Below are 10,045 nucleotides of genomic sequence, written 5' to 3'. Positions count from 1 at the left end.
TGACCTCAGACACTTCCCAGCTGTGTGACCCTGGGCAAGTCACTTGACCCCCATTGCCTAGCCCTTACCACTCTTCTGCCGCTCCAAGACAGAAGGTAAGGGTTAAAAAAAAAAAGAAAATATCAACTTTGGCTAAAAAATCAATTTCAATTAATTACTTTCAATCATTTAAGTGGATTTATTGAAAACTACATTGCTTAGCATTTTTTCCAGGGCAGGTAATTGTTTCCATAAAAGACAAATGAATTTCTGTTAGAAAATGATAAAAAACATATTTACCCATCCAGACTAACAATTTAAAAAATAAAAACCTTGACTTAAATTTTAAAAAATTCAGCCTCTTCAGTGATTATTCCCTGGCAGGTAGCTCATGGATGATGATTTGTGGTGCCTATGACCAAGTGAAAAATCAAAGCACAGCAGACTGGATTAATATTGGAGATTACCCATCAGAATAAGCATTATGAAAGCATTTATATAAATGCTGTGGCTTCCTATTGCTTCCAGGAACAAATGAAAATATTTTATTTGGCATATTTTATTCTAGTCTTTCATAACCTAGCCCCATCCTCCCTTCCCAGTCTTTACACTCTATTCCCTCAAAGATACTCTTCAGTCCAATGATCCTGGCCTCCTAGCCATTATTCCATGAATAAGATACTCCATATCTCATGGCTCTGGGAATTTTCTCTGTCTCACATATCTGAAACTTTCCCTCTTCTGCTCTACTACTGACTTCCCTGGCTTCCTCCTTATATATAGCATGTTTTGCTTGTATTTGTTTGCATGCTGTCTGCCTAATGAGACTTCAATCTCCTGTCTTTGTAATCTTTTGAACCTCAGCACTTAGGACAGTGCCTAGCACATAGTAGGCACTTGAAAAATGTTACCTAAAAACATGAATGCTTTGTTGTTAAATTTCACCATGTTAAGGGCAAAAATGACTGGGACCCAGAGTTCTAAGGACAGATTAAGGAGTTGATCAAAATGGGGCATAAGGTTACAGTAGAATATCACTGAGGCCTAGAAGGGGAAAAATTGTTTTGCACTGCCACAAATATAAGTGGATTAAAAAGAATGACTAGTACCAGAAATCAAGCTAGCTTGGTATACTGAAAAGAATTCTGAATTTGGAGTCCAGAGACTTAGGTTTAATGCTAAACTATTATCTAAATTGGGATTTGAACTCTTATTTCTAAGGAATATCTCCAATTTATCTTGTGACAAATCTTAAATCACCTATCAGTAGTAGTAATCTTTTTGACCCCATTTCCTCATCTCTGAAAACTACCTCAATAGTTTGTGTGATAAGGTAATATATGTATTATGTAAAGCCTAAAGTGCTTAATTGAAGTAAGCTGTCATTATTATGATTAGCTACCATTGAACATAAAAGCAGTAACTAATAAAGGCCACCATAAAATAACAACTGCTAAGTCTGAAGGTAGTGCTTTAAAACTAAAACTACCAGGGTACAGAAGGAAGTTTTACATGATCTGATATTAAACAGACTCTTAGATATAAAGGAATAAAATACCATTTCCTAATGTGGAAAAGTGTTAGATAAAGGAATGGGCATTTGTATAGTACTTAGTATGTGCCAGGCACAACAACCTTGAGAGGTAGGTGCTATTATCTCCATTTTACAAGTAAGAAGAAAACAGGTTAAATAAATTGTCTAGTTACTATTAACTTAGCTAATGTATGAGGCAGTACCTCAATTCTCTATCTACTGTACCACAAACTATTACATATTAGTGAGAAAAGTGTGAAATAGGGTTTATTACTATTGGTACTGATGGTTTACCAGACACTACCAGTATTTTGTTCAATAATCTAAAATTATATCTACAGGTTGAATATTTTTCAGGACTTGGCTTATTCTCACTTAATTTATGAATCACCTTTCTTAAGTCTATCAAGTTATCTGGATAGGTATTAAAGATGTTTTTCTTTAAAAATCATATATATGTTAACTCTATATTAATTAGTTATGATATGCCCTAAGTATATTAGTTCTAAATGTTATGTAGGGCATTTAAAAGAGGACAAACTTCTTGCTTTTGTGACTTTATAATTTAATTATAAGAATTCTTTAATAGCTACCCATAATTATGCTACTATAAAATTAATTTTTGAACCTGACAATTCTTCATGAGTAAATATCTATTTTTTAAAAATTGTAGTCCTCCCCTCCCCCTTTTCAAGTAATTGTAACCTAGGTAACAGAGTGTTAAAAATATCAAACTTAAAACATGTATATTTGTTCTGTCTTTAGTTTTGGCATTTACAAAATTAATCCTACCTGCTCTGTTCAGATGTAGTCTTCTGTTTTTCAAGGGGGGGAAACTGAATTAGGAACTATTTAACAATAAACTGGGGGTTTGAATTCATTGGCTACTATGACTCTAGGAAATGAACACATAATTGTCTTAAGACATTTTAAAACCTCATTTCTTTTACATGTCTCCCCTATATTTCTCCTTCAACTATTTAGAAAGCCATCTCATATAATAAGTATGCAAAAAAATGTGTAGGGGTAATCTGCAAAATTCCACTCAGTTCTTCTACCTCTGCAAAGGAGTGGGAAGGAGGTATCTTTTCTTATTTCTTTGAAGCCATACTTTTGTTTACTTTTGATTGTTTTATGGTACTTTTCATTTATATTGATATAATTGCTGTTTATGTTGTTTTCTTGGCTTTGCTTAATTTTAACATCAATCCATTGGATTGTGGAGGGTTCCAGTGGCAGGATAATGCATTTATATTTGATCCTCTAGGCCAGTGATGGCAAACCTTTTGTTTTATTTTTTAATTTTTTTTGGCAAATCCTAAATTTGTGCCATGTCCCACCCCTCCACTAAGGGGGAGGGTGGTGCATGTGCCTACAGAAAGAACTCTTCATCCCAAAGGTTCTCTGACATGGGTGAGGTCCAGCCTCACTCTCCACTCCAGGATTTACTGAAGGGTGGTGAACGATCAGTCCAAAAAATAACAAATCGAAGACAGCTTAATCATTACAGCCACGGGATTGCTTTGCATCTGATAGCTGCTCTGCCATCCCCAGGCTTGCTGTTTATTTTTATACCCATTTTCTTGGCACACAGATACATTACCCAATACACATGTCCAAAGAGATAACTGGACAAGTGATACATTAACTTTTAACAAATCACTTGATTAACATTCGATATTCTTATATTGTGATTACAGACAGCATACAAAATAAATGATTTCCTCACAAGTGGCTTAACTTTCTCATTACCCTGTGAGAAGTTTTGAGCTTACAATCAAAGAAAATTACTTATTGCTTTTAATAAAATGGAATAATTAATCAGAAGTTCTTAAAAGACAATTCAACAATCATACCATTGAGGTTGAGGGGTACTGGGAACACAATTCAAATTTAATATTAGATTGGTCATTTCTCAGGGTTTACTAGAGTTTCCCACTGGTGAGTTACTGGTTTGTGAAGTCGAGTCACTGAGGCATATTGAAGCTTGATGTACCTGTACGTTTTATATGGGCCTTTATAATTGATTTGTGTGCTGGCTTCATGAGAATAAGTTTCTGTGAGTGGGAACATTTTGAGCTTGGCCTGTAGCTGTAGTTTCACTGAGGATTATGTACCTAAGTAAAAGTTAACCCATGATAGTCTTTTGGTGTTGGATTTGAGGGTCTGACCTTTTGGTGATGTTTTAGAGAATTAGGGTACAGGTATTTTGCTCTTGCATTATTCCTTTTGAGACTAGGGGGAATAATAATCATGTCAATTCCATAGATAAGGGGCATTGATGAGAGGTCATGTAAGGGGGACTGAGTGGGAAATCATATCTTGCGAAGGGCCACTCTGTGGCCTCCTTAGCTACTGTGTGACTCTGTTAAGGCGTCGTGGCCTGATGGCTCCCAGCAGTTCTGCCATCACTGTTCTAGGCAAATATGAGTCACCTCTATGAAGGTTTCTGAACAAGCAGGGTCATGGTCGAGAAAGTAAAAAAAAAGTAAATAAAGTCTGAAATAGAGTGGCTTTAAGTGGGTAAAATGAGACAAATATAAGGGATATTGAATGCAGATTCAACAAGACCTGACAACCATAATGAATGAAATTCTCTGGAGGCTGTATTTTTAGTTTTAAAATACTATTATTATACTATTATTAATTGGTTGCTCAAGAAAATCTAACTAGTCAATGGACTCCCTCACGGTCTGAATAAATGCCACAGAACTCAAGTGGGGCAGAAAAAGAGAAAGAGCTGCCAGGCAGCTAGGTTAGGCCAGAGTAGAGGCTCAAGTGAAAGCAACTAAGCAGATATGCTTGGTGAGAAGAGAGACATCTAGGAAGGTAGGAAGGAGATCGTGGTGAGCCAAAAACACTGACTTCCTGTCATGAAAGTATCCCTCTTTATATGTATAAAATCTCCCTTCTGATATCATCACTCAGTCCCTTCCTAGGCCATTTCTAGTTGGAGAATAGTCCCTCAGATCTAAATCACAGTAAGAGACAGGTCTTCAGGACCCTTCCTAACATGGTAGCTGCCTAGCTGAAGTCATTACCATAGAGTTCTTGTTTACAAATCTTCACTGGTCTTCACTCTGCCTGTAAAAGACCTAGATAAAATAAGGGAAAACCCAATTCAGTTTCATAGCCTGGGGGACTGTTTGAGCTCTAAAATTCTTTTGGGGGGGGAGGTGGAGGGACAAAAGGGGAATAATTTCTCAAAATATCACAATTCAATTTTATTTTCCAAAACTAAGTGGATAAGGGAAGAAGGAATCATTGACCGAGGTATAAGGGCTACTAGGTAATATGGACAGAGTGTGCCAGGCCTGGAGCTGGAGTTCAAATCTAACCTCAAGACACTTGCTAGTTGTATGACCCTAGGCAACTTAGCTGCAACTGCCTAGTCCTTTCAGCTCTTATGTCCTGGAACCAATAGTTAACATTGGTTCAAAGACAGTAAGTAAAACTTAAAGTTTGGGCTGCTATGGTACCTTTGATAGAAAAAAGGACGTCTGAAAGAGGAAGCAGACTTAACTACTTTCCATTTTTTTATGTTTAGATTTGTTACTCATTCAAAACATCTATTCAGTTTTCTTTTTCCTCTTTGTGATCTGCCCCAAAATTCCATACTCATTCCTCCAAATTGTACTGAACTTGGCCTATGGGAGAATATAGTCCAGCAGCCTTTAGTTTTATTTAAGTCAACAAAAGATCAGACAATCTCAAGGCAGCTGAAAAAGTTCCCAGGTTCTATTAACTATTAAAATGTTTAGAGAGATAAAGAACATGTTGTATGAACTTAATGTGGAAAAAAGAGTAACAATACACATTGTTTTTATACTTGGTGAAAACTACTAATACTTTTCCTACTACTTGGTGAAAACATCAAGAAAGGATACATCTGGTATCCCAGTGTAGTGTTAGATCTTTGGGAGGTATAGTCAGCTGAATAAGTATTTTTGGCTGTTGTGACGCTGGAAAAATGTTGCTTCTCATTTAACCAGATTATTTAACACTTTTAATGAGCTTTGAAAATTGCCATTTGTAAGTTATCATTAATCACAGCTATATGTTGCATATTCTACAACAACAAAGAATGGTAGTTGGAAGCTCTGAAATTATTAGCATAATGATTTCATTAATGCTATAAAACATCCTCTAAATGGCACATGACTATATTTAACAGCTTGAAATAGTTGTGAATCTTAAAATAGTGACAACATACCTTTTCTTTCGTGGTAAAATGTAAGGATTTTTTTTTTTGAAGGCACATGATCTATGCTGTTTAAGGATTAGAAATGGGATTACTAAGAAAACTGGGATTGAATGCACACATTTAAGAAAAGTTCATACCCATTATTGCAATTATGAATTGTTTTTGAGCTTCTTGGATTCTCTGTTCTGGGTTTGAAAAGGCAAATCTGGTACAAGCATTGTATTGCAATGGTTATTTGGTTTACATGAAGATTAATTATCATTAAATACTATTTAGATTCTAGTAGCTAAACTTATTTTCTTTAAAAACTACTCTTTACACATGCTTAATATTTACTGATAATGATACACAAAGGTAGAGTATTAGCAAAATTTCAAGTTTATAAAAATTTCTCAGCATTCAGTTTTAATTGTTTTGCTATTGTTTGGAAGTACAATATTGTTACAAGCCACTTTCAGGAAAACTTTAGTATGGGGTGGTTAACTGGGTCATAATAATTGCAACATATATTTTAGAGTTTGAACATTGCACATATTACTTGAACCTATTTTATAGATGTGCAAATGGAAACTGAGGAGTCAGATGACTTAGCCATGAGTAAATAATTAAAAAGTATTAAAGATAAGATTTGAGCCCAAGTCTTCTTTACTACAAGTCCAATGTTCTATCTCTTAAAGGAAAACTGCCTGCCTCTCACTGCTGAATGGGCTAAATTCAGTTCCACTGAATAAATGTTACTCCATAAATTTTTTTGCTTGTCATTACAATTTCTACCCAAACAAAACTCAGTCCGTCATCTATTAAAAAAATCTTTTTCTTCACTTTCTTTTTCTTCTGTTTCTGTCAAAGCCTTTTTAATTCTTCATTCATTAATCTTAATTTCCTGGCACAACCTTTTTGTAATCTTTTCAATCTTTTCAGCTGTGCTCTTTAGAAATTTTTGAGAACACCTCAAGCATTTAGAGGGCATTGTGGAAAGAGTACTGAATCTCAAGTGAGACAGTTCAAATCTCTGCTTGACATGTGTGACTCTTGGCAAATCACTTAATCTCCCTAAACAAGGGGAATAATAGCACCTACTTTAGAGGGTTGTTGCTTTACCCAAAACAAACTAACTAAATAAATATAGTTAGCAAGTGCTGTCTATTTTATATAGCCTTATTTATTCACTAGATTCAATCAGTTTGAACATTCTCCCATTTATGTCCTTAGATTTTTTTACTTTTGTCCCCCAAACCCTCTTCCATGTGACTTGATGAGGATTTGAACAAAATCTTAATTAACCAAAATCTTAATTTACTGGGCTTCTCCCTCTTCCAAATATGATTTCTGCAAAATTAAATGCTAAAATTGCCCTTCCTAATAATGTACATTTACCTTTCATCCAATGTCCTTTCAAGACACTTGTTTTCTTTTTGAGTATCCCTATTCTGCAAAGTAAGCAAATCTGGATTATTTTCAACGCTTTATCACTGTAATTATAGGTATAAGAAAATCTCAAATTTGAGGCAGATCTTATCCAGTTTCTATATACCTTCCAGGGAGAATATAATCACCAATTTCCAAATGCCTTGAGATGAAGATTATGTACAAAAGATTTTATGAATCATATTTGGTGAGGTTTCATAAGTTGACACTAGTAAGAGTTGGAGACCAGCTTTTTAATCTATCAATTTATCAGTTAATAGTAGCAGTTTTAAGTAGTTGTACTGGCTCCGAAAAAGTGTAAAAAGCTTAAAAAACACAAAGCCAAAAAAATAGCTAGCTCAAATATCTTACTTTTTTTTTTTAATCCTTACCTTGATTGATCCCAAGACAGAAGAACTGTAAAGGCTAGGCAAATGGAATTATGTGAATTGCCCTGGGTCACACAGCTAGGAAGTGTTTGAAGCCAGATTTAAATTCAGGACCTCCTCTCTCCAGGCTTGACTCATCTTGCTACCCTGAAAAATCTTACTTTAAAAGCTGACCTACTCAAAAGTACTCAAAGTTTTGAACTCCAACTTGGACAATCTTAACACCCCAGTAGGAAATAAGATGTAGCTTATGGAAGCATAAATATGTCTTCTTTCCCTTAATAATCCTGGTTACATTAAATACTGTTTTCTACACATTTATCAAATCTATATGCCCTGTAATTTAATACAATGGCTGCTAGATCAGAGAATCACAAACTTAAATATAGTAGAACCCTACCATCTTAACAGCTGACAAAATTGTGTGGCAAAGTTAAGAGATTGGGTACTAAATGGCAAGAACTTGGATTTGAATTTAGGCCAACTGACTTCAAATACAGTCCCCCTCCCCCCCTCCCCCCCATATTAATACCTATATTCTTTTATGAGCTCACCAAACCTGACTGGGGTCTCTGAAAATTGACTCCCTTTGTTGCCAAGTGAAAGTCTCCTCCTACCCTCTTTCAAAAAGCCTTCTTCATTTAGTGCTTCGCATAATAACATTTAATAAATGAACTCATTTGCAACTGCAAATGAATTTGGCCAAATCTGACTACTTCCCAAGTTTGGTGAAATAGCCTACATTTGGTGAAATAAAATAACTTTATAATGCCAAACAGATTCGCCAATTTGTTCATTTAAAGCATTGAGAACACACTCTTTCACTCTGTCTTGGTAAAGAATTGATCTCCTTTACTTCTAAATCTCAGATAGGGCCATACCTAAATAGCAGTTTTCTCCTTCCCTCTCTTCCTCAGGACTGGGGCCTTCCTCTCCCCCCGGGTGACTATGATTAGAGGTTTTCCAGTCTAAAAGGTCTCAGTCCCGGGGTCATGGAGATCAGGGAAATGGGCTGCAGGCTTGCAGAGAGGCCTAGCGCTCTGAAGTCAGGAGAGTGAAGGGCGAGTCGGGCGGCGGAAATCCAGGAACTAGGATCTCTCCCTCACCTAGGGCTGATCCCAAAGCGGGAGGGAAAAGGCCCAGTCGACTGTCCTCATCGTGAAGGTCAAATGCACCTGGTAGAAGAACGACCCTGCCATAGGCGTGGCTCAGGCCCGAGCCGCGAGTCCCAATGGCAGCGCCCAGGAGGTGGGGGTAGGTTGGAAACCAGCCACGGCCCGAGGTCCTACGGCGGCCGAGAGGCGGAGTCACTTAGTTTTGCGTCAGCTCCGTCGGTTTCCGACCATGCGCGGTGACACCTCTAACCTCTCTGGGTTTCCGATGTCCGTCTCTATGGTATTACACACTACCCCCTCCCCCCGTAGCCCGATCAGCCCTTTCCCAGCTTGCACCGCGGCGGAAGAGACAGAATCGACAATAACAAACCGAACCCCGGTGGTGTCGGCGACTAGGGCCCAGCAGTGTCCCCGACCCGCGGAGTCGCCTCAGCCGCGGGGCTCAACCGTGTTGTCTCTTAGTCCCACTTGTTACTGACAAAGAACTAAGGAGCCTGGCAGCGCACCGAGAGCCTTGCTCAGTGGCCTGAACCTCTCCCCGCCCGGAGCCCGGCGGGGCCGGGGGGGAGCCGCCGCTCGTGTCGGTTAGCAGTGCCGAATGGGCGGTTTGGAGCCGCCGCCGAGAGAGTAGGCGGCGGCGGAAGATGGTTCCGGGGGCCGCCGGGGCTGCCCGCGGAGGAGGAGGCGCTGCCGCCGGGTAAGAGGGTGCCTCTGCTGCTGAACGCCTTCCTCTCAGCGGGGCAGCTGCCGCCGCCGCCGCCGAGGCTGCGCGTCCCTGAATCAGAGCACGCCCGGGGGAGGGTCGAGCACTGGGGCCCAAGGGTACCGGCCTTGGAGCCCCACCTCCTCGTGGGGGTCAGGATCTGTGGGGTAAGGGGTGGGAGTGCTGCTTGGACCCCCTTCTGGCTGATGGGCTTGGGAGCACCCCTGACCGAGCGCCGGCCACCCTGGAGACAAAAGCGTCCAAGTCTTGGATCTTGGGAGGAGCCGGGGTTGTCTGTTGCCATATGGGGCAGAGCTGACATTGGGTTTCTTTAAAGCTTCCTGGGCTTTATGTTTCCTGACTCTGCTGCCCTGTAGGAGGCAGGCAAAGTTGTGAGGAAAACACAAATCAATGACAGGGGAGACCCTTCCCTGTAGAAGACCTCCCTCCCCCCTGGAAGGGGGAACTAAAGGAATGGTTTTTTTCATCTTGTAGGAAATGCAAAGTCTATCAGGTCTAGGCTGAATGAAGCCCTGCTTGGGTTGTTGGGAGAGACAGGCCCTGTCTTTGTCCCCTTGGAGTGAGAGGGTCAGTATAAAGTTACTTCTGGGAATGACTCAGCCACTATGCACAATTTCCACCTGCCCCCACTAATAATTTTTTTAAGGGATGGTTGGAGTGAGTTTGGGGAGTTCTACAACTCAATTGATGAGT

At 39.3% G+C, this 10,045-nt stretch overlaps 1 protein-coding gene and 1 long non-coding RNA gene across 6 annotated transcripts in view; one reads left to right on the top strand and one right to left on the bottom strand.

Moving 5' to 3' along the window:
• LOC130458404 (uncharacterized) overlaps positions 1 to 4,684 on the bottom strand; it is a 28,541-nt gene extending 23,857 nt beyond the window's left edge. Inside the window, exon 1 of the long non-coding RNA XR_008917714.1 lies at positions 4,555 to 4,684. This is a non-coding gene — a long non-coding RNA (uncharacterized LOC130458404). The remainder of the gene's footprint in view (positions 1 to 4,554) is intronic.
• Positions 2,804 to 10,045, top strand: part of RB1CC1 (RB1 inducible coiled-coil 1) — an 87,632-nt gene continuing 80,390 nt past the window's right edge. For all 5 annotated transcript variants that reach the window (XM_056823913.1, XM_056823909.1, XM_056823911.1 and 2 more), the window contains exon 1: positions 2,804 to 9,325. The gene's annotated coding sequence lies outside the window, so the exon portion shown is untranslated. The remainder of the gene's footprint in view (positions 9,326 to 10,045) is intronic.

The sequence above is a fragment of the Monodelphis domestica genome, chromosome 3, assembly GCF_027887165.1.
Source record: "Monodelphis domestica isolate mMonDom1 chromosome 3, mMonDom1.pri, whole genome shotgun sequence".
Taxonomy (NCBI): Eukaryota; Metazoa; Chordata; class Mammalia; order Didelphimorphia; family Didelphidae; genus Monodelphis; species Monodelphis domestica.
The sequence above is the reverse complement of the archived record's forward strand: the minus strand, read 5'-3'. Positions and strand labels throughout refer to the sequence as shown.